This window comes from Pungitius pungitius, chromosome 3 (genome assembly GCF_949316345.1).
Source record: "Pungitius pungitius chromosome 3, fPunPun2.1, whole genome shotgun sequence".
In the NCBI taxonomy this organism is placed as follows: Eukaryota; Metazoa; Chordata; class Actinopteri; order Perciformes; family Gasterosteidae; genus Pungitius; species Pungitius pungitius.
Window position 1 is genome coordinate 17,414,342 of NC_084902.1, and position 20,147 is coordinate 17,434,488.

Consider the following 20,147-nt stretch of genomic DNA (forward strand, 5'->3'; position numbering starts at 1 on the left):
ACTCACTGTCAAACAGTTTCAGAGACCGTTGGGTCTGCTGGCAGCGGCATCCGGCGTTATCCTGTGCAGCCTGCTGTATTTGAGACCTTTGCAGTGGTGGCTCAGAGCCAAAGGCTTCTCCCCGAGGGGAAATCAGCACCGTCCGATAAAAGTCACACGGCGGCGCCTGCGGGCTCTGGCTATATGGAGGGACCCTTGGTTCCTCTCCCAAGGGCCGGTATTAGGAGCAAGTTGTCGCCGTGTCACGCTTACGGCAGACGCCTCCCTTACGGGCCGGGGAGCGATCATGAGTGGTTGCTCAGCCATCCCAGGGTACCTAAACCAGGGGGCAGACGCCCTGTCGAGACAGGGGCCGAGGCCCGGGGACTGGAGACTCCTTTGGAGAAACTTTGGTCGTGCCGAGGTAGACCGGTTTGCTTCCAGAGAGACGACACACTGTCCTCTGTGGTTCTCCCTGACGCATCGGGCCCCGCTGGTGCAGGCTTGGCCGAGGTCACGTCTGTAAGCTTTTCCCCCGGTTGCTCTCCTCCCAGGGGTTCTGGAGAGGGTCCGTCAGGACGGTGTCAGTCTACTGCTACTAGCCCCGTACTGGCCGGCCCGAGTATGGTTTGCGGACCTGATATCTCTCCTCGTCGGTCCTCCCTTGGAGATTCCGATCAGGGCGGACTTGCTTTCGCAGGCATCGGGGTCCATTGTTCACCCCCGTCCGGAGCTATGGAGACTATGGGCGTGGCCTCTGAGGGGGCTCGCCTCTTAGAATCTGGTCTCTCGACCGAGGTTGTTGAAACCACCCTCCACTCCAGAGCCCCTGCTACAAGGAAGGCGTACACCGGTAGGTGGAGGCTCTTTGCCACTTGGTGTGGAGAACGGAAGCTAGACCCAGTTAACTGCCCGGTGGTTTCAGTACTGGAGTTCCTGCAGGAACGATTCTCCACAGGTTTATCCCCGTCCTCGATCAAAGTATACGTGGCGGCCTTGTCGGCGACCCATGCCCCACTGAATGGGCGTTCTCTGGGGAGACACCCACTGGTATCCCGCTTCCTTCGTGGCACCCTGAGGCTGAGGCCAGCAGCCAGCACTAGAGTACCGTCCTGGGACCTGGGCGTTGTACTAGAAGGTCTCTCCGGTGCTCCTTTCGAGCCCATCGCAGAGGTTGCAGTGAAGTATGTGGCTCTTAAGACCCTCTTTCTGCTTGCTATTTCTTCCCTCAAAAGAATTGGAGATCTGCAAGCCCTCTCGGTGGCTCCTTTGTGATTGAATTTGCACCCAGTATGGTAAAGGCGTTTCTACTGCCTTCCCCCGGCTCTATTCCTAAGGCGCCGTCCAGTTCAGTCGGGCCTATCGTGCTGCAGGCCTTCTGTTCTCCTCCTTTCCTGACGTCGGACCAAGCGAAGCTGAACCTCCTCTGCCTGGTTAGGGCTCTAGGCGCATACGTCCACAGAACTGCCATGTGTAGACTTTCCAAACAGCTGTTTGTATGTTTCAGACCACCCAACACTGGGGACCCGGTGTCTAAATAGGATGAAGTGGGTGGTTGAGGCCATCTCACTTGCCTATGAATCGGCCGGTCGGCCCGCAACTTTGGCTATCCGGGCCCATTCTACCAGGGGTATGGCGGCTTCTAAAGCCCACTGGTCGTGTAAAGTGTCGCTGCACGACGTTTGTATGGCGGCAGGCTGGTCCTCGCCGCACGCGTTCGTGAGGTTTTATCGTCTCGACCTTAACTCCAAGCCTGGAGCGCAGGTGCTCTCGTCAGAATGTGCGCCCTGACTTCACACTACGGTCACTTGCTCATATGGCGGAGTGGGTATTGGCGAAACAATGCAGCAACAAAATCACACACAACAATATTATGACAAAACAAAAGCTCACAAAAACATCAAAACTACTGACATGTAGCATATAAAAGGAAATGAAAGAAAAAAACACTTTAACTTTTGGAATATTCTGAGAATGGTCAACAACTATAATGTTTCAGAAATACAAAACCTGTTTGAATGGCAGAACGGGAAGAAAGAAAAGGTACAAACATTCCAACTCAATCAGTCTGTTCACTGTGTGCAGAGACACACAAAAGACACTTCTCCTACCAGACAGTGTATTCACTGTGCGGTCCACTGTCTGTGTGTGTGTGTGTGACTGATGAGAAAATATCTTGCTGAGTCACCTTTCCTACCTTTGCTTTTTGCCTCATCCTTCTCTCCCTGCCTGGCCTTCTAAACTCTGTTTATCTGGTTAGTCTGAATCTCTCAGCAGCAGCTCAGACTCCACTGATAACAAAGTGTACCTCAAAGTGTTTACTTGTTATTCAGCCACTCGGGCTGGAGTCAATCCCAGCAACCCCAGAGCGTGTCTATAGAGTGTGGGAGTATGCCAAAGTACCCAGAGAAAGCCGACGCCGACAACATGCAGATTCCACACAGAAAGGCCACTGGAGTTGGACCTTCCTGCTGAGAGGCAACGGAGCTGAGCCCCACACCACCGTGCTGCCTGACACTGACCAAAGCAGCTACTTGACTAAAGGATTAAAGGTGCTGGTTGAAAACTTGAACCACAGGTTGCCCAGAGGTAGAGAGGAGGGTGGCCTCTTGCCTGACAATTCATCTCTGGCCAAGCGCACACACACACACACACACACACACATCACACTGACTTCACGTCCAGCATGTTAGGTCAACATGCTCCAAAGCAGGCTGTGGTGAGGACACCCAGAGGTGGGGAAACCCCACTGTGGAAGAGCATCGGCCTGATAGCGATTGACAGGATCGCCTCATTGATGTGGAGGCCAGTGCCCAAAAACTTTTTTTTATCGATTCATTATAACAATCAATGTATTCACCACCAAAAGGTGATATCAACACAAAAGGGGCGAAGGCCTGTGGGAACTCATTTTTCAAAAAACGATATGGAGGTTCTTCCAACAAGGCCATTAGTCACATGATCATTGATCATGATCAATGGGAGTCCCTTGACTCCATTAATACCAAAACGGCTCCTGTTATCTACCGTTATTTTTCTGTGTCAGAGATAGTACTAAATAACAGACGGATGCTGTACAAGTTAATTGCCATGAGTAGACTTACATTCTACACACACTGTTTAATGGTGGCATTTCCTGGAAACGCTATGTCAGCCTCTGCAGCCATGTTTACTGGAAGTCATCACACACAGACATTCACGCACACACACATTAGTGCATGTAAAATGTTACATTTTAAGAACACAGCAGAGTCTTCACTCACTCCCCCTGCTCTGCATCACTTCCCTCTGAAAGCCTGATGTGTATCTGGCCTTGGTTTGGCTGCTGTAGTGTGAGCTGGCTCTCATTACTGCACCCAGTTTAACAAGATACACCTGCACAGGTAATCAGTGTGAGTATTAAGTGTTGATCATAAATAAAGAAGGCCATGTGTTTATAAATGCTCAGGCAACACCACTGAGTCATTTCATCTTTTTCTGAAATGCTCTGGGTCAATTTGAGTTTGTTGGTGCACTGTGTAAATGTCAAGGGCTTTATTTTTATTATTAAATGTCAGAGCAGAGTGAGTGGATCCAGTCTTAGCTGCATTTGTCAAAGCGGAAATGATTATTCCAATTTTGTGTTTCTGTTTGGAGTGTTGTTGGACACGTTGTGTACGTTTTGAAGGTCTTTGTTCCTTACAACGTGACTGGCTGATGCCTCTGATAGAAACACGGACGTTGTTCTGGAAGAGGATGACGCCGTGTTATTGATGGAGGGTCAGCTAGCTGAAGTCTTTTAAACCCAAGTTACTCAGAAACATCAGCCCTTTGTCTTTCACCAAACTGAAAAGAGAAGATATCAGTCGACTGGCTGATACTAAACTAGACGGATAATCGCTCAATCATTTGAGTCACTTTTTCAAGCCAAAACAAAGACACATTTGAGGTGGTTCTGGCTTCTAAAACTGGAAAATGTTAGTTTTACATTAGCTTTTACAATAAACACACCGAATGTCTGATTAATAAGCAGGCGATAGACGATGAATATTTCATCAATCTCAGGATAGAATGCAGTGTGTCAGAAGATATCTAGGTTTTATCTCCGGGGAGACACATAAAGCAACAGATAAAAACCTATTGAATCCATTTATGTTTGTTCTAATCTTTGTACGGATTTGATTTGCAGATCAATTCTCCAAATACTTTTTTTGCTCAATTTATTCTTGTGTTCTCCTGTTGTAGTATGCTGCAACGCACACTCACACACACACACATCCCCTCTCTGCCTCCGTCCGCTCCCCCCTGGGTCGTCGCCCTGTGAAGCTCAGTGTCTCTGGGCATGGAGAGGCCACATAGCCCTACCCCCCAGACCTCCTGCTGCTCCTACACACTTGATCACAGTAGCACATACATGGACTAAAACAATCTCAGCCTATCAGTCTGTGTGTGTGTGTGTGTGTTGGGGTGATAAATAACGCACATAAACAGGAATAGACAAAGAGAAAGAGGCGTCGCCTCGACCTGTAGGCCAATGAAAAGGAAGAAAAACGAGGAGTCAGCTTGATCTGAGTTCTTCGAGCATGGGAAATGCCTTTGTAACAGCAGCACAAAACAACGATGTAGATACCCAACAGAGACAAAAAAGGAGAGAGAGGGACAGATAGGGACAAAGAGACAGAGAGTTAGGAGGAGCGATCAGGGCTTCAGTCACGCTGACAGGACGGGGCTCGAAGCCTAAACTTCAAATGTATATTTTAACATATTTTACAGACCAGACAGCATCTTATATATGGATATGTGCTAACCTCAACATGAGCACGCCATCTCACACTGAATCTATTCCCAGTCTACACGCACAAACACGTGCGTCACGACCACAACCATCAGAATTTGGGTCTTTGAAGTCTGAACCTCGGGAGAGTCCCTGGTTTACACATCACACGCTGCTCCTCTGTATTCATCCCGTTTAATCACTCGTAGTACATCCATTCTTTATTCCATGCTGTTCAGGTATTCATTGTGGAGCTCGACTCAATCCCACATGCATCGTCTAGCACCAACACCCACTAGAGCCCCAAATGCGGATTCATCCACCGCTGAAAGTAGTGCCGTACAAAAGACGCGGTTTGTTGCTTTTAACAATTGTGAGGTTTTAAAGACGTCTTCTTGAGTACGAACATATGAGACTGAGGATTTTGTAAATATTTTCTGAAAGCACAAGTAGTCAACCCAAACCTATTACCACAATATCAATATATCGACGTATTAGCTCAAAAGTATTTTGATAATTGATTTTTCGAGATATGGCCCAGACGTCCTTGGAGCTGAGAGCCAGGGACAGAAGGTCCTACTGCATAGAGAGAAGGACTGACACCTTTCCTGGGATTATTTAACCATTAGAAGACTGGAATAAGATAACACTAGCATTCTGCTTTTAGAAGCAGAGGGAATAACCAAACGGAATAATTTACTAGCAGGTTTCTGCAAAAAACACACACACCCCTTTCATTAATTATCAATTACATCTGAGGCTGCTCTGCACACACCATGTCAGTCTTTTGTCAGCTGGACTTCAGTATGTGTGTGTGTGTGCATGTGTGCACACGTGTGTGCGTGTGTGTGTGGATGTGCATGTGTGTGTCTGTGTGTGGGTGTGGTAGAGAGACAGATGGTAATTTTGAAAAGGAGGACGTGGCCAACATCTCCGGGTAAACGATAAACGAGGAGAAAGCGAGAGAGGAGGAGGACGAGCAATGGGAGTGGTGGTTTTCTTCTGCATGAACGAAGGACTTGACAAGCCGGGTTGGTCTTGGGAAAGAAAAATACACACACACACACACACACATGCACATACTTCATCCTTTGGACTTGGCTACAACAGTCCTTTTGTCAGACAATCCTCTGTTGCAGGATGACAATAAACAATCCCTGATTCATTGTGTGATTGATGGTACTGTAAAACAGTATATGATTTTGGATTCAGCAGCAGACAACGTGCTTCTCCAAACTGGAACTCTGTTACAACAGAGTGATCTCCGGTGGGTGGATTGCTGCATAAGCGGGTCCTCACCCGCGGGGGGTGATTAACTGGCCACACGTCCGTCCGTGTGTCTGCAGCGCATTGATTGTGCAGGTTGTTGTTAGCAAGCAGGGGTCCCATCCCAAAAGCCCTTAGCCTCAACACATGACCATCTGTCCTCAGCATATTGTCTTCAGGGACCAACTGTGTGTGTGGGTGCCTGTGTTTACGATTGCACGCATGCATCGGGGAATGTGTCCTGGATACAAATTATGAAGCTACTTTGTGAAATCTCGGTACACTCCTCACATCATTAACATTTCATGCTGCTGACACTAAAGGCTGATGATTGGGTTAATGTATCGCTCTGTTACTGTACACAGAGCAATGAAGGGAAACAGTACAGTGGACTTTCAACTACCACCAACATAATCTTTATTCAAAAATCGCAAACTACAGAACTGTGAAACAAAAGCCTGTGTATAAGAAGTACAGATTGTCGCTGTGACGTCACCCATTGGTTGGTGGACGGTGTTTCTGAAGCCTCAAGATTGCTTCCATCTTGTTTTTTTGCAACCAGTGAACGGATCTGGGCATATTCAGACTAAGACGCCGTGTAGGGCTCTCACAGGGTAGCCCCGCCCTAAAGCATTCTCCACTCTTGCTCTAAATGGTCAATAATTCACTCAAATGCTCTATTGAAGAAGACTTGAAATCTGCATTATTATTAAAATAGTACAATGTACACCAGTACATTTTTAAAATCTGTTGATTATCTGATTATTTTTTTTTTTAATCACAAAAATAGAAAATTGCCATCACCAAATTGCAAGTTGGCTGTCACAATTTTCTTGGTCAAAAACATTCACTTTTGTACATTTTGTGTTTGCCTATTGTATCATGTAAAATAGGATTCAGAGTCTTTGTGTGTATAAAATGATTCATGTGATATTATCACACCCCTTTATTCTGAGCAAAAGTCAGTAAAAATAACATTTGATTTACTATCATTTAAGAGGAAGAAAAACTACATTTAGTTTTTTCTTTTCACTTTTTCTTGAAAGATTGACTCAGCCTTTTATTTGATTGTTTAATCAACTAATCATTACAAGTTTAAACTCCGCCAATCCACCCTTTGAATCTTTTGAATGTTGGTGATGCTCTGTAAACCCCAACACACATTTTAATAAATGTTTTCCCTTTTAATACTTTTTTTTTTACTTTGTCCTAATGGTTTGAAATCATTTTCTGATTTGACCATAACGCTTTTATCAGTGTGAGCTGAGAAGGGAAATAGCCTCAGATCCTGGATGTTCGGACGAAGGACTGGGCGTTTAGATGCGTGACGTGGTTATAAGGCCAAGGACTCGGATCTGGATGATATCCACATTTAGGCTCTTGGCTCTGTGCATCAAAGCATTCCCGAAGCGGGCGTAAAGTGGGGTAAATTGGCTGAGTCAGGGACACTGGCTGTGTTTGACAGCGAGTGTTGGGTTAAAACCATTGAACCCTGTGCTCATTGTATCACACGGCGTATTTAGTATTAGAGAGTCGGTCTCCACAGTTTTGGAAGAAATAGTGCCTTTTCAATTGAGATGTTTCAGCATCACTGACCCTCTCCTCAGTCCTAGTCCTACTAGACTCACATACCAATACCTGAGCAGTGCTTCTCCTAGGGGGGGGCAACGGACACCGACAATAGATGTGAAGAACTGTAAACTGTATACTTCTTTGTACCCTGTAAAACATGAATAAATACTTTGTCAGTCACTGGAAGAAAAAGAAATCCTTTCTTAGTGAGTGAACCCCCGTTCTTCTTTTCTCAGTAAACATTGTAAACATGAGTTTATGGTCTCAATATCTAGTTTTAAGTGTTCTTATGAATTATAAGTGTCGTATCAGATTAGTGAATCTCTTGTTATTTTGCCATTGAAAAATATTCTATGGGTAATGTGTCACTTGCCGTGACAGCTCACAGTGTGCACGTGTGTTTGGGCATATGTGTATCTAAGGATTGAACACATAAAATAGTCAAATAAATCCAATGAAGAGCGCCCACCGAGGTCTACGTAATCAATGCTGACATGAACTACAAGGTCACACTAAGACCCCCAATGCACAGACCTGATGGTTCAGCGCCGCTCTGCCCTTTAGATCTCGCACACACACACACACACACACTCATTAGTGCAAATGTATTAATTGATGTTGCTGGTAAATGTACTGTGGTTCTGTAGTTGTACCGTGTTCAATGAGGTGTGTGAACTGACCAGTAAACACATATATATACTGTATATATATAAATAAACATATATTATACTACTTTTTATATTATTTCTGTAAAAGGTTCCATTATTCAGGGCTTTAATATATCATATAACAGGTAGCTGTGTAAAGATGTAATGGAGTGGCACTGCCTTCAAACACTCACAAACAGGAAGGGAGACTTTTCAGCTGGGGCAGCCATAGACGGTCAAAACAAGACTGCTGTTCATGGTAGTTTGAGTGCAAACTTTACACGGCATCATGTCGAAATGTACTAGTAATCGTCAAAGTATTCAAAACCACGTACATAAATAGAATGTGAAGGTAACCTAGGAGCTGTAAGGAAATCCCCCCGATTCATCAACGAGGCCCGGCTGTCAGAGGTCAGAATCAGCCGCTCTCATTGGTCAGTGCTGACTCACTGGTGGTCCAAAGTTGACCAGATCGGTTTTACGGGAGGCAAAGGGAGCTGGAGAATACCAGGACAGACGGATGGGATTATATGGATTGGAAGATGGGAAGAATTAAAGCACAGCAAATAAGTAAAATGTCCATGACATGAAATTCACGGATGGTGAAATTACTCCCGTATCATTTTCTTTTCGCTCAAAAAGGAATTCCATAAACTGCATAAATGATCACCACCGTAAGAGCTTGTTGACTCATACGGGTCCATTAAACTATTACACTTTTTTAAATGTATAACTGTGCATCTGTTCGTAACAAGATTCGTAGCGTACTGTCTAGTTCACCCATAAAATCACCCATAAAACAAAACTGCGAAAGTTTGAGATTCCAGCTCAAGATTTAACGGGCGGCAATAAAAAACACTTTCCTACACGATGATTCAGTATACATTTGAAACTTTGAAATAACACATAGTCCTTTATGGGCTGCTTGATATGAATACCGGTGGATGCATTGATGATATGCTATGAATGATATTGAGGGGATGCAATCAGCTAGTATTTTACAAAACGTTTCACTAGCGCTTCATCTGTGGCCAAAAGTAGGGGAAGACCGTAAAAAAGGAAGAGGTGAAAAGAAGGAGAGCTATGTAGAGAAAGTTAACAGGAAAAAGATACATAACAAAAAATAAAAAGAAGAGTACACAAGATTAGAAGAAAGCAGAAGAACCCCTCCACAGTCAGTGTGAGGCCTTTCAATAAATCCCAGGGAGCATTGCAAAGTCCCTCAGGATGTTAACCGGCCATCGCAGGTCCATTCAGTAATGGAGATACACAAAGATACACCCTCTCTTTCCTGTTCCATGATTGAAATCAACTAACACACAGGGTTGTTGGAAAGCATAATGCTCCTCATAAACTTGATGGATGCAACACACACACACACACACACACACACACACACACACACACACACACACACACAAGCGCTTTAGTGAAGATATGAAGTATGTCCTATATATTGAAGGAGGGGGAAGTTGCATCCCTTTTTCCTGGTTGCCCACTGTCTTCTCTTCAGATTTATTTTAACAAAACTCATTCCTTCTACTTGTGTAGCCCTGAGTTTGGAGATTAGCCGCCATAAATTAATCTACAGCTATTTATTGTGTGAATGTATCGGTGGAAGGACGTTTTGTGTGGTCTGAGTTATCCAAGGGGCCAGCAGAGACAAAAAAGAGTAAAACAGGGAGTAGGTGGCACAGTCTCTGAGCTTACTCAAAGTAAGAGAAAGGGAAACTGACAGGGGGGGGGTCAAAGGGGGGGGGGGGGCAGAGGAGAATAAAGGGAGAGGGATCAAAGAATAGAAAGAAAGCTTAGTAGTAACATGAGTCCACTGGATTTTAGACAAAACCATTTCTAGCCTCAGATTCAGTCTGTTCTATATTTCTAATAACTTAAGATAACACATGACATGTGAAGATGTCATCCTGGGCTCCTGGACACTCCTGGTATTTCTATACCGGTGCTAATGATACAGGAGCTTTTTGGTGTGGACACCATGATAATGCTTTTTTTGAAATGCCTCAATGTGAGAAATATACACATTTTTTAATAAAGGGTTTTATGGATTCATTAAAATAAGCCAAAAGATGTAACGCACCTAATAGAAAACGTTGCCTTAATAAGTTCTCCTTTTACTAAACTGAAATTAAATCCATCATAACTAAATGCGAACTTGTTAACATTAGCTGTTATATATAAAAAAAAATACATGGACCCCCCCCCCCTCACACACACACACACACACACACACAGGTGTGCTTAAACAAGGGGTGGGGGGTTTCCCTCCCTGATCTACCAGCTGTCGGACGCGCCCCAGCCTATAGCGCCCATTGCTATGGCAACCCCCATAAATAATGGAGGCTGCGTTGCACTCTGGGAGCCGCTGGGCCACAATCCCATTACAGCAGACTTACATAATGTGAAACACTGTGGTTCCCCCTCAGCGGACCCTCTGAAAGTGACAAACGATGTAATGAGCAGTGGGTCCGCAGGGAAGCCAGTGAACCCTTTCCATCACGGCCCGGAGGAATTACAGATTAATTAACTTGGTTGGGTTTGGTCTTGCATATACGCATTTAGCGGACGTCAGTCACAATACACTGGATGAAATACAAGGACACGAATACACGCCATTCATTCCAGTTTTGTAAAGTTGCAGCAGTGTATAGCTCCCTTCAGGTTCTGTCGGACGTTTAAAAAGTACCCACAACATTGAAAACAAAGATGTCTTTAGATACAGTAAGCCCTCAAATGCATCGTTGTCCATGGAGACGCAAGCCTGCCGTGGTCCCAAAAGCCTGTTTTTTAGGGCCGGGTTAGCTGCGATTCGTTATCCGTCCCACACAGAATATTTGACTTACTCCATCCTTTCCGTCCGAAGATGTTACCACATGCGGCTGAAAGGTCAGACGCTTTGTCACAGACCAACAGAGCAATAAAGCTACTGGGAGGGATCCACAGTGATGTGTTTACTGCTTAGCTACAGCAACTTTATCGCAGTACTCAGTTTGTGGTTGCTAGGTAACAGTAGGCGCGACGGTAAGTTCGATCCATCACACAGTACATCCTTCTCCATTGCCAGTTCTTTAACTAAACTGATAATGCTCCATAGAAGATAACTGGTGTTTGAAAAGTTGTGAGGAGCCGAACACGGTGACACAGAGCAGATTTAGACTTTAGACCAGCCAGATGCTTACCTGGTAACGTTCAGTCGGGGGCGGCTCCTCTCTCAGAAAAGCAGCTTTGACCAGCAGCCTGCACACAAACACACAGCGGAGGGGGCATTATTACACACTGCCCCACACAGGAGCATCACAAGACACCCCACATCACAGGAGATGGCATTGACATATCTGTAGTGAAATGCAAGCAGGCTGCAAAAAACTAACCCAGCTTCCTGTGCTCTCAGCGTTTTATGACCCTTAATCAAGTCCTGTTTTTAGTGTCCTGCAGTCCTACAGCGGGGGGGACGAGATATGTCCCCATAACATGGGTGGTAATATTTATTATATAATCTGTTAGCCCAGCAACAGATTGATGATCAGCAACGACATCCCAGGTCTCCTTGCAAGATGTGCACCATTCATCCACAATGCTCATGACGTCCACCCGAATTGTCCTCTTTAGCTAAAAGGTGGCCTAAATAGGTTACGAAAGCTCACATTGCCCGAAACCGGTCATTTCCTGCGTTTCTGCCTTTTTTCGGCAATTGCCGCCGAGCTAAAAACTGAAATGAAATGACTCACGGTCGTACAAAGAAAAATAGAACGCTAGTGGTAATAAAATATGTTAGTAATGCAATTATAAAAAATATATATTTCAAGAGAAAAGCACGAGACCCACCAAAGGTTGAATGTCCTAGTAAAAGTGGAAACAGACAGAAAGGCGTTGTTAACAGGTTCCCTGGGAAGCTCAACTCATCAAACACTTCTGGGACTGACTGGGACTGGGAGGACGGAACCTGCTCTTTAAGAGGCCCTTTAGATAAGCGTGGGAGGAAACTCTCTCTCCCTTTCACAGCAGATGGGGTCCACATGCCGTCAAACCAACAAACAAACACAGTGCCGCCACATAAGTGAAGAAGAGGAGGATGTTTGCGCTGGTGTCATCGGCGGCTCCGACGTGGCTCAGCAGGTGAACACTTTAGGTGGAAACCAAAGGGTGCAGGAGGAGGTGAGAGGGAGAGCCCTGCAGCTGTCCACACATTTACACCTGACTGAGAAAACACACACACACACACAGAGCAGCTATGCCAACGCTACCTCTGGATTGTGGTTTATTGAGGCGTTGTTAAACTCACATTAGCTCAGGCTACTGAGGCAGGTTGCCAGCTGTGTGTGTAGAGCTTTGCGTGGTGAGAGTTTTATTTCACCTGTGTCGCCCGTAGACACACACACACACGCATTAAGACGCATCTCGGGTGACCCGATCACAAGGGGACAGCTCTGCAGGGGGGAACACGAGAAGCACACAAGTCACAATAGGTGGAGACCTCATGAACACGAATGTGTAACATGGAAGGCTGAACCCACGTCCTCTGATAGAGGAAACACGCCGCCATTCACGGGCCAACGGGGTCGTGGGAAAATATGACCAATTTCAAAAAGCCACAAGGAAAAATGTATTGATGCTGTTCTCTTCTTCCTCATCTTCTTTCTCTTCTTTGATATCTTCCACTTCTTGCTCTTCCTCTTGCTCCACTTCTTCCCGAAGACAAGAGCATGTTAGCAATGGAGGAGGGCGTCCTTCTCGTCTTTCTGTTAACCCGGAGGTGAGAGAAGGGCATCAAACACCCCTCAGGGGGAAGGGACAAGATGGGAGAGATGGAGCGGAGAAATGTAAGCAGGGGAGGCACCCCGGACACAAATTCTGACAAAGTCGTTCAATCTCCAAGAGAGAAAAAGAGACAAGCAAGAGGCACAGAAAGAGGGAAGGAGAGAAATTATAGAAAAGGGAAAAGAAAAGAAACACACGTATTGCTCACACAACACTTTTCTTTTCCGCTCTTTTTGAGCTATTTTGATCATTTAAAGCGGTTTATGTCTTACTCCGCCTTTTATTGCGGTGGAAACGTTGCCTTTTACGTCTTGTTATTTGTCCATCAGACGTTTAGAGTAAGACTTCTCCAGTCTGCAGGTGAAAGTGAAGGCCGTGCACTAGACCCAAATTGATCTGTATCCAGGGGGGGGGGGAGGGGGGTGTGTGCTAGCGGTGTCGCCGTCGGCGGGGGGGGGGGGGGGGGGGGTGCGAGCGGTTGTCTTTGCGGCGCCAACTGAAAACATGGACGGACCGCTGCATTAGAAAAAGTCCCTTAACAATAAAATCACATGATTTTTTTTTTCATTTTTATTTTCCCATGCAACGCCCCACCAGTTGAGAAGCACTGCACTAGACTGTGCACTGGCCACAGACGCACACATACACACAAAACCACACACACAACCAACAATTTGCTTTCAATTTGGATTTAATCGCCCAGACTTCGATTGGCCCTGTGTAATTCGTACACTTTGCACGACTGATCTTCATGCATCGCTACACAGTTTCTTTGTGATATGCCAACTGAACCCCCCTTTGAAGTGCATTCCTTCTGCTTTACATGTGAGAGGAAGAGACGGGACGAGAGAGATCCCTCTGGCTGGAGCAGCAGAAAGAAGAAAAAATAACAAGTGGCCGAGAGCAAAAACAAACGCTTCCTCTGCTTGACAGTGAGAGACATGAAGGGGTATTTATAGATAATAGCGTTATATCTGCTTCACTGGCTATGTCACATAGACTGGAGGAGAGGAGCGCGGGACAAAGAGGTGAAGAAGAGGAAGGAAAGGAAGGAGATGAAGGAGAGGAGAAGTACAGAAGATCTAGAGGAAGTATTGAAGAAAGACAAGAATCCAACAGTCAGACTGATCTGGGGAGATCTTTCTGTCGTTGAATGTTCGTTTGTTGTTTTGCGGTCGATAGCAGCTGCGTGAGATCAGTAGGAATGATATCATGATGTTGGCATTTAATAACATCATGTGCATCACTGCATAGCTGTGGCCCGCCCGCCTTTCCTCCAACTGACCGAGAAATAAAATCATAAGAAGCCAGATCATTTGTTATTATTAAGGGCTGCAACTAACTGCTTGTTTCCATTAAGGAGTCTATCTAGTGATTAGGTGGTTAAGTGAAGGTGATAATATCAACCACATACCATTTCTTTTTTTTATGAAATGAAGCGAGAAGAAACATTTTTTGTGTGTTCTCTAACAAAAGACAGCAACACATATAAACTCAATACATGCATTTCACCTTGAAACAACTCATTTAAGTTTAGCCAACAAAACTGCTGAGCGAGGTCGAGTAAAGATGATAAAATACTTAAAAAAAGAACGTTATTTGGGTTACAGTAGCTACGGAAGGGCCGTTACTGAGAACACAGACTTCTCATTTCACACCAGGAAGAAAAAGCTGTCTCCTGGGTCAAAGGTCACTGTTTGTTGAACACATTGGATATCATAGCTAGGAATTACAGCACATTCTTATCGTAGGCGTAGGTAAATGCTTGCATGCCGCTTTTATCACTGAAAGTATTTAGGGAGGGATTTAAACCATCAAACCATCTTCTGTGAGGCGGAAGCAATCCTCAAGAATCGCCCCCTCTCTACTGTATCCTCTGATCCTTGTGATCTAGAGCCTCTGACTCCAAATCGCATACTCTTGCTCAAAACACAAACTATCCTACATCCTGGAACTTTTCTGGAATCTGACTTCATGCAAGGCGTCGCTGGAAACACTTCCAGTACATGGGGGACCCTTTTCTGGCATAGATGGACAAAAGAATACCTTCTGCTGCTCTAAGAACGGCAGAAATTGCAATAAAATCTTGTTTTTTTTGTTTTCATTACAATAAATACCAACCAAGTAAACAACAAATTGCTCCTGTTTTATCTGTTTGGAGGCAAGGCTGTGATTCAGACAAACTGGACCCCATCTCCCAAACCAATAAGAGGCATAAATAGGAAAAGGCCAAAAGGAACGAGCTGCTACATCTCACACACACACACACACACACACTGTATAAACCCATTGCCCTCGACTATGTGTGGACCAAACACACACAGCAGAGACAGGGTCACCTCAGTCATGTGGTGAAAACACACACTCAAGTTTTCATCTCCCAGCAGACACACGCGTTTGCAACAATGATAGCGTGTGTGATCATGTAATCGATCGAATCGTCGTTACCCTCTCAGTCGTCTTCGTCACGTGTTCACACCGAGTTGCTTTTCTTGTGTATGTGTGCGATAAGGAAAGGGCGATTAAGCGTGTGTGTTAATGAAAGGTGTGCCTGGTCATAAGGAGTGCGAGGTTCCTCCACCATATGGTCTCTGTGCCATGCTGGGATTTGGCTTCGACCATCTTCGTGCATTTGTCTACTTTTGGGGATTTTCGAGCACAAAGCTGAGAGATGCATGTAAAACTGTTAGAGTATTTGATTTATCAAGATCTTAAAGAAATCGCACCTTGTTTTTACAATCACAATATATTTGTGTGTTTCGGAATCTGAGTGTGTCCAAGAACTGTTTTGATGTAAATATTGTGGACCTACGAAAATGTCCAAGCTCCATGCAACGACTACAGACAACACTTTTGTTTTGGGTATAAATGGTTTCAAAAATCCCACCATATTCATTTGATGATCTAAAAGTCATCGCTCCCTGTGATTTAGGAAATGGCATTGCAGCCCTTCAACATAATCACCAGTAGCCCGAGTCCTCGCTCCACTGTCTGCTCCCCGCAGGGAATGAGGGCGTGTCACTCAGAGCACAGCTTCAGCATCGTGCTCTCTGCATCCTCATCATGGCCACGTGGAGACAGCACACACAGGGAACCCTGCGCACTTTTGTGTTCCTAAAGTTTGGGAACTGGTTTGCAGGTTGAGGGGGAACCTGAATGAACCAAAGACAGTGAATGGATCCCCGCTGGCAGATAAACTTATCAAATTACACCAGTGTTACCCCTGGAGACTACTGTTCCTCTCCTAAATGATATCAAACTGAAGCGAGGAGGAATATAATAATTTAATCCTCTCTTTGAGGTTGGCTCGTCATAAACACACACCGACAGCACCAGGGATCCCTCCCCTACTAGCAACAGCTTAGAGATGCGCCTCCTTTCAGCCGCCTTCACATCAGTGAAGCGGATGAAACCCTTAAAAGACAAAAAAAACCTCAATATGTGGCGCAGCCTTCGTGGAGGGGAAAGAAAGGAGCGTCTAGACACAGTGCTCAGCAGCTCCAGCGGCCTTCCAGGCAGACAGACTATCCATTATGCAGCTGCTGGCAGGGCTGCGGATGCTCCACAGCCAACAGGACCCTTTCTGTTGTCGCTGTGTGAGTGAGAAAATAAACATTCTAGCCAGTCATTTAGTCTGCTATTGATTGGAGAAATCGGCAACAACCTGATATGTGCAGCTGACACTTACCCGAAAGTATTTGGGGAGAAATATATCTACTTTGTCGATTTGGACAATGTTTTTTTTGTCCATCAGGTTAAAGGAGAACCACTGTGAGTGTCAGTGTATATGTTACTGCTGAAGAAATGTATGGCACACAAAAAATGACTAACAGGGTATCCAGCCCTATAAAACATGGAGAAACCGGGACAAACACACAGCTAAGTCATAGCCCAGCGCGTGGACAGTAATCCTGGACGTTTTACGTTGATGGAGTGAAGATGAACTACTCTAGAGAGGCTTTAGTGGAACAGGGAAACGGGAGAAGTGAAAATCTGGATTGCCGCTGTGATTGGCTGATTCGCACGTTTTGAATCGTCTGATTGGGGGGCCTTGACATTTCCCCTCTAAACCCTCGAACGTCATTTAAAAGCGACAAGAATCTATGTGACTGATGCAAGTAGTTGATAGTTGCTAGACGCATTCAAGTCTAAAAACATTAGGTTCAATCAATATTTTTGTTGAAAACAACAAAGGTTTTTACTCTGACTTCGTCCAGAAATGTCATCCAGACATCACTGGGTTCAGCATCGAAGGTGCTAGCGATTGGACATTGTTAGCTGCTAGCTTCGTTGGCTTCAACTTCTTCTTCTGTACAATTTCTGGACAGTTTCCATAAGATATTTTATAACTCTGTGAAGGCTAAAGTTAAAGTTGTGCTTGAAACTTTTTCAAATAGATGATCATTGCAGCAATGTTTGGAGCAAAATGAAGCATTATTATATTTGTTCACGATGAGTACAGAAAATTTTGGTTGGAAGTTGGTTCTGGTTCGGTTTTGACTCGGTTTGTCCCCTTAAGGGTGACTCTCAGGTGGAACAGTTTAACAACAATGTATTTAGCGGGGGGGCTTGATTTCGCAGGAAACAAAAATAGAATATTAACAGTGTACAGTGTACAATCACCTGAAAAATAATTCCTTAGAAGGCTCTATTTATATCCACACACGGAGCAGGCCACCCTGTTTCTAAAGCAGCAACATACGGTAGTGAAAAGTGAAGCCAATACGAGAAAATGACTACTTCTCTTGATTTATTCCCTCAGCAAGCATTGTAAGCATGAGTTTATGGTCTCAATTTCTCTTTTGAAGTATTCATTAATACAGCTCAATGTTCATTTAGTAATTTACGGCCCATATAGACCATAAAGCAGTGTATGCTTTAGGGCGGGGCTACTGTGATGGACGGGTTGCAACCAGAGCCGTATACAGCGTCTCTACGTAGCATCTGTGCCATATACACTGGGAATCCTCAGCTCTGGACGGGGCCATTCCCCTTTTGTGAGTCAGCCACCATAGCTCCCCTACATGCTGGTTAACTGCTGCAAACCTACAATGACGCCAAATCCTTCACACAGGACCTTTAAAGGAATTGCAAACCAAGGGAAGTATTCCAGCGTGTCTTCTATCCGGAGGCGCTCCTTACACTCTGCATCACAACACTGCATCGATCCACCACTTAAAGGAATAGTGCGACACCTGCCTAGGACTGAACAGGTTGTGTGTGTGTGTATGTGTGGAGGTAATTAGCTTGGTTGTAGGTCAGCAGGTCAAAACGTCTCAGGGTTCAAAATAACTTAAATGACAGGTGAGATAGAGCCAAAAGGAAAACGTACACACACACACACACACACACACACACACACACAGTCAGTTCATCTGAATTAGACAAGCCCAATGCAACAGTAGCCAAATGGGTCATTAACCCCTCTTGGCCTTCCTCTCACTCTCTCTCATGCTGTTGAGGTGTCAAAGCAACAACCGGGTCATAAAAGACTCCTTTGACTCCTTGCAAGTCTCCACCGCAACCACTAAACCCTAACGTAGTATATCAGCACTCAGTACCGGACTTTGTAGCTTATCTTACAGTGTTCAAATTGTATAGTCCCAACTGTCTGGTCCGTCACATGGTGCCTTTTTCACATGACCTTTCAAGATGTGGATACTTTTTTGAGGTTCAGTCTGGGGCTCTGAGGCGGGGTTAATAGAAAACCTACAGTGCACTTGCTTGGCCGAGAAAGGTAATTTCAGCTGAATTTATTGTCTAATCCAAATGAAAAGGCTCCTTCAAAGCATATTTAAAAGTAGGGTCGCTAATTATTTCCACTATCAATCAATTGTTTGGCCTACAGAAAAGGTCTGTCGTAACTTCTATGAGTCAGTTTTTCTCCAATGTGTTGCTGTGGCAGAAAATAAGATGCAACATTAAAAGGTGAAAAGGTTTTATTTATCATTATTCGGTGTGAATGGAGACTAATCCTTGGCTCAAATGTAACACAGATATAATAATAAACAGTTAGAACCAAATATTTAACCGAGTTAATGAATAGAATATTGTGATGTATGTATTTTTATTATGTAAATTTAGCAACAAGGTAAAGTCCTGCAATCAAAGATTTACAAGAAGTACAAAAAGTATAAGAACTCATTTTGAAGAATAATAACTATATTATATTATTGGATAATTAAAGCCACTATATATCCCTTTAATATTGCATCTAGTAACGGGATCATACATAATTGATTTGTGTATTATATTATATTTTATTCATCGCAATCTGCAAATGAACGAGTAACTTTACTCTTTCAATAAATAAACTACAAAGAAATTTAAAGCAGAAAAGTAATATTATTTAAGTTAAGTTGACGTACACGTACTTCAGAGCAATACTTACGGTGTAATTACAGTACTTACACGTCTGAAAACGGCAGATCGAGGTGATACGAGTGGATCAAACACGGAAACCTGGGCTAACTTGAAACTCATCACATTAGTTTAGAAATAAACTAAATAATTCTAAATGTTCAGGCTCGGTGTGAACTTTCTTGTGAATGAAGTGAATTTTTCTCATCCACTCAGTCATTCATTCATTCATTTATTTATTCGATTTTCCTGCAGTGTTCACGAGGTGTTATCCCAGCCAGCTGGTAGACTGGGAGGACACCGGGGTAATAAAAAAAAAATATATATATATATATATATATATCTCTAATGGAACCTACATCCACCATCGGACTGTAATAACCTCGTCGTGGTGCGGGGCTCACGGGCCCGCGTGCTAACAGGGCGTTAATATATGGATGCAGATACAGAATAATAGTGTGGAGGTGGTGGAGGTGCTGCAGCCAGTCTAAAGTAAACCCCTTGCTGTTCACGTGCAAATGAGCCCCTCTTTCAGCAGCGCACCATGCCCGGCTGAGAGCGCAGATGAACGGCTACGTTTGAGGGTTTAAGAATAAAGTCGAAAAGGCTCACTCACCACTTGACTCGTTGCAAAAATGTGAAAATCCCAAGAATGCGCCGTGATAATTTTCTGATACCGGGACACACCGTCTCATGTATCGGCGAAACTCTGTTCTCCCCCCGGATCAGCTCCGCTCTATCGCCCTCCTGGCTGGATCTTTTTTTCAACAGTTAACTTGCCGATTCCAGGCTATTGT

General features: G+C 44.5%; 1 protein-coding gene across 1 annotated transcript in view; it reads right to left on the reverse strand.

Annotated features, from left to right (window-relative positions):
* pak1 (p21 protein (Cdc42/Rac)-activated kinase 1) overlaps nt 1–20,147 on the reverse strand; it is a 40,387-nt gene extending 20,240 nt beyond the window's left edge. Inside the window, exons 1-2 of the mRNA XM_037471655.2 lie at nt 19,967–20,147; nt 11,412–11,469 (exon numbers count right to left, since the gene is read on the reverse strand). The gene's annotated coding sequence lies outside the window, so the exon portion shown is untranslated. The remainder of the gene's footprint in view (nt 1–11,411; nt 11,470–19,966) is intronic.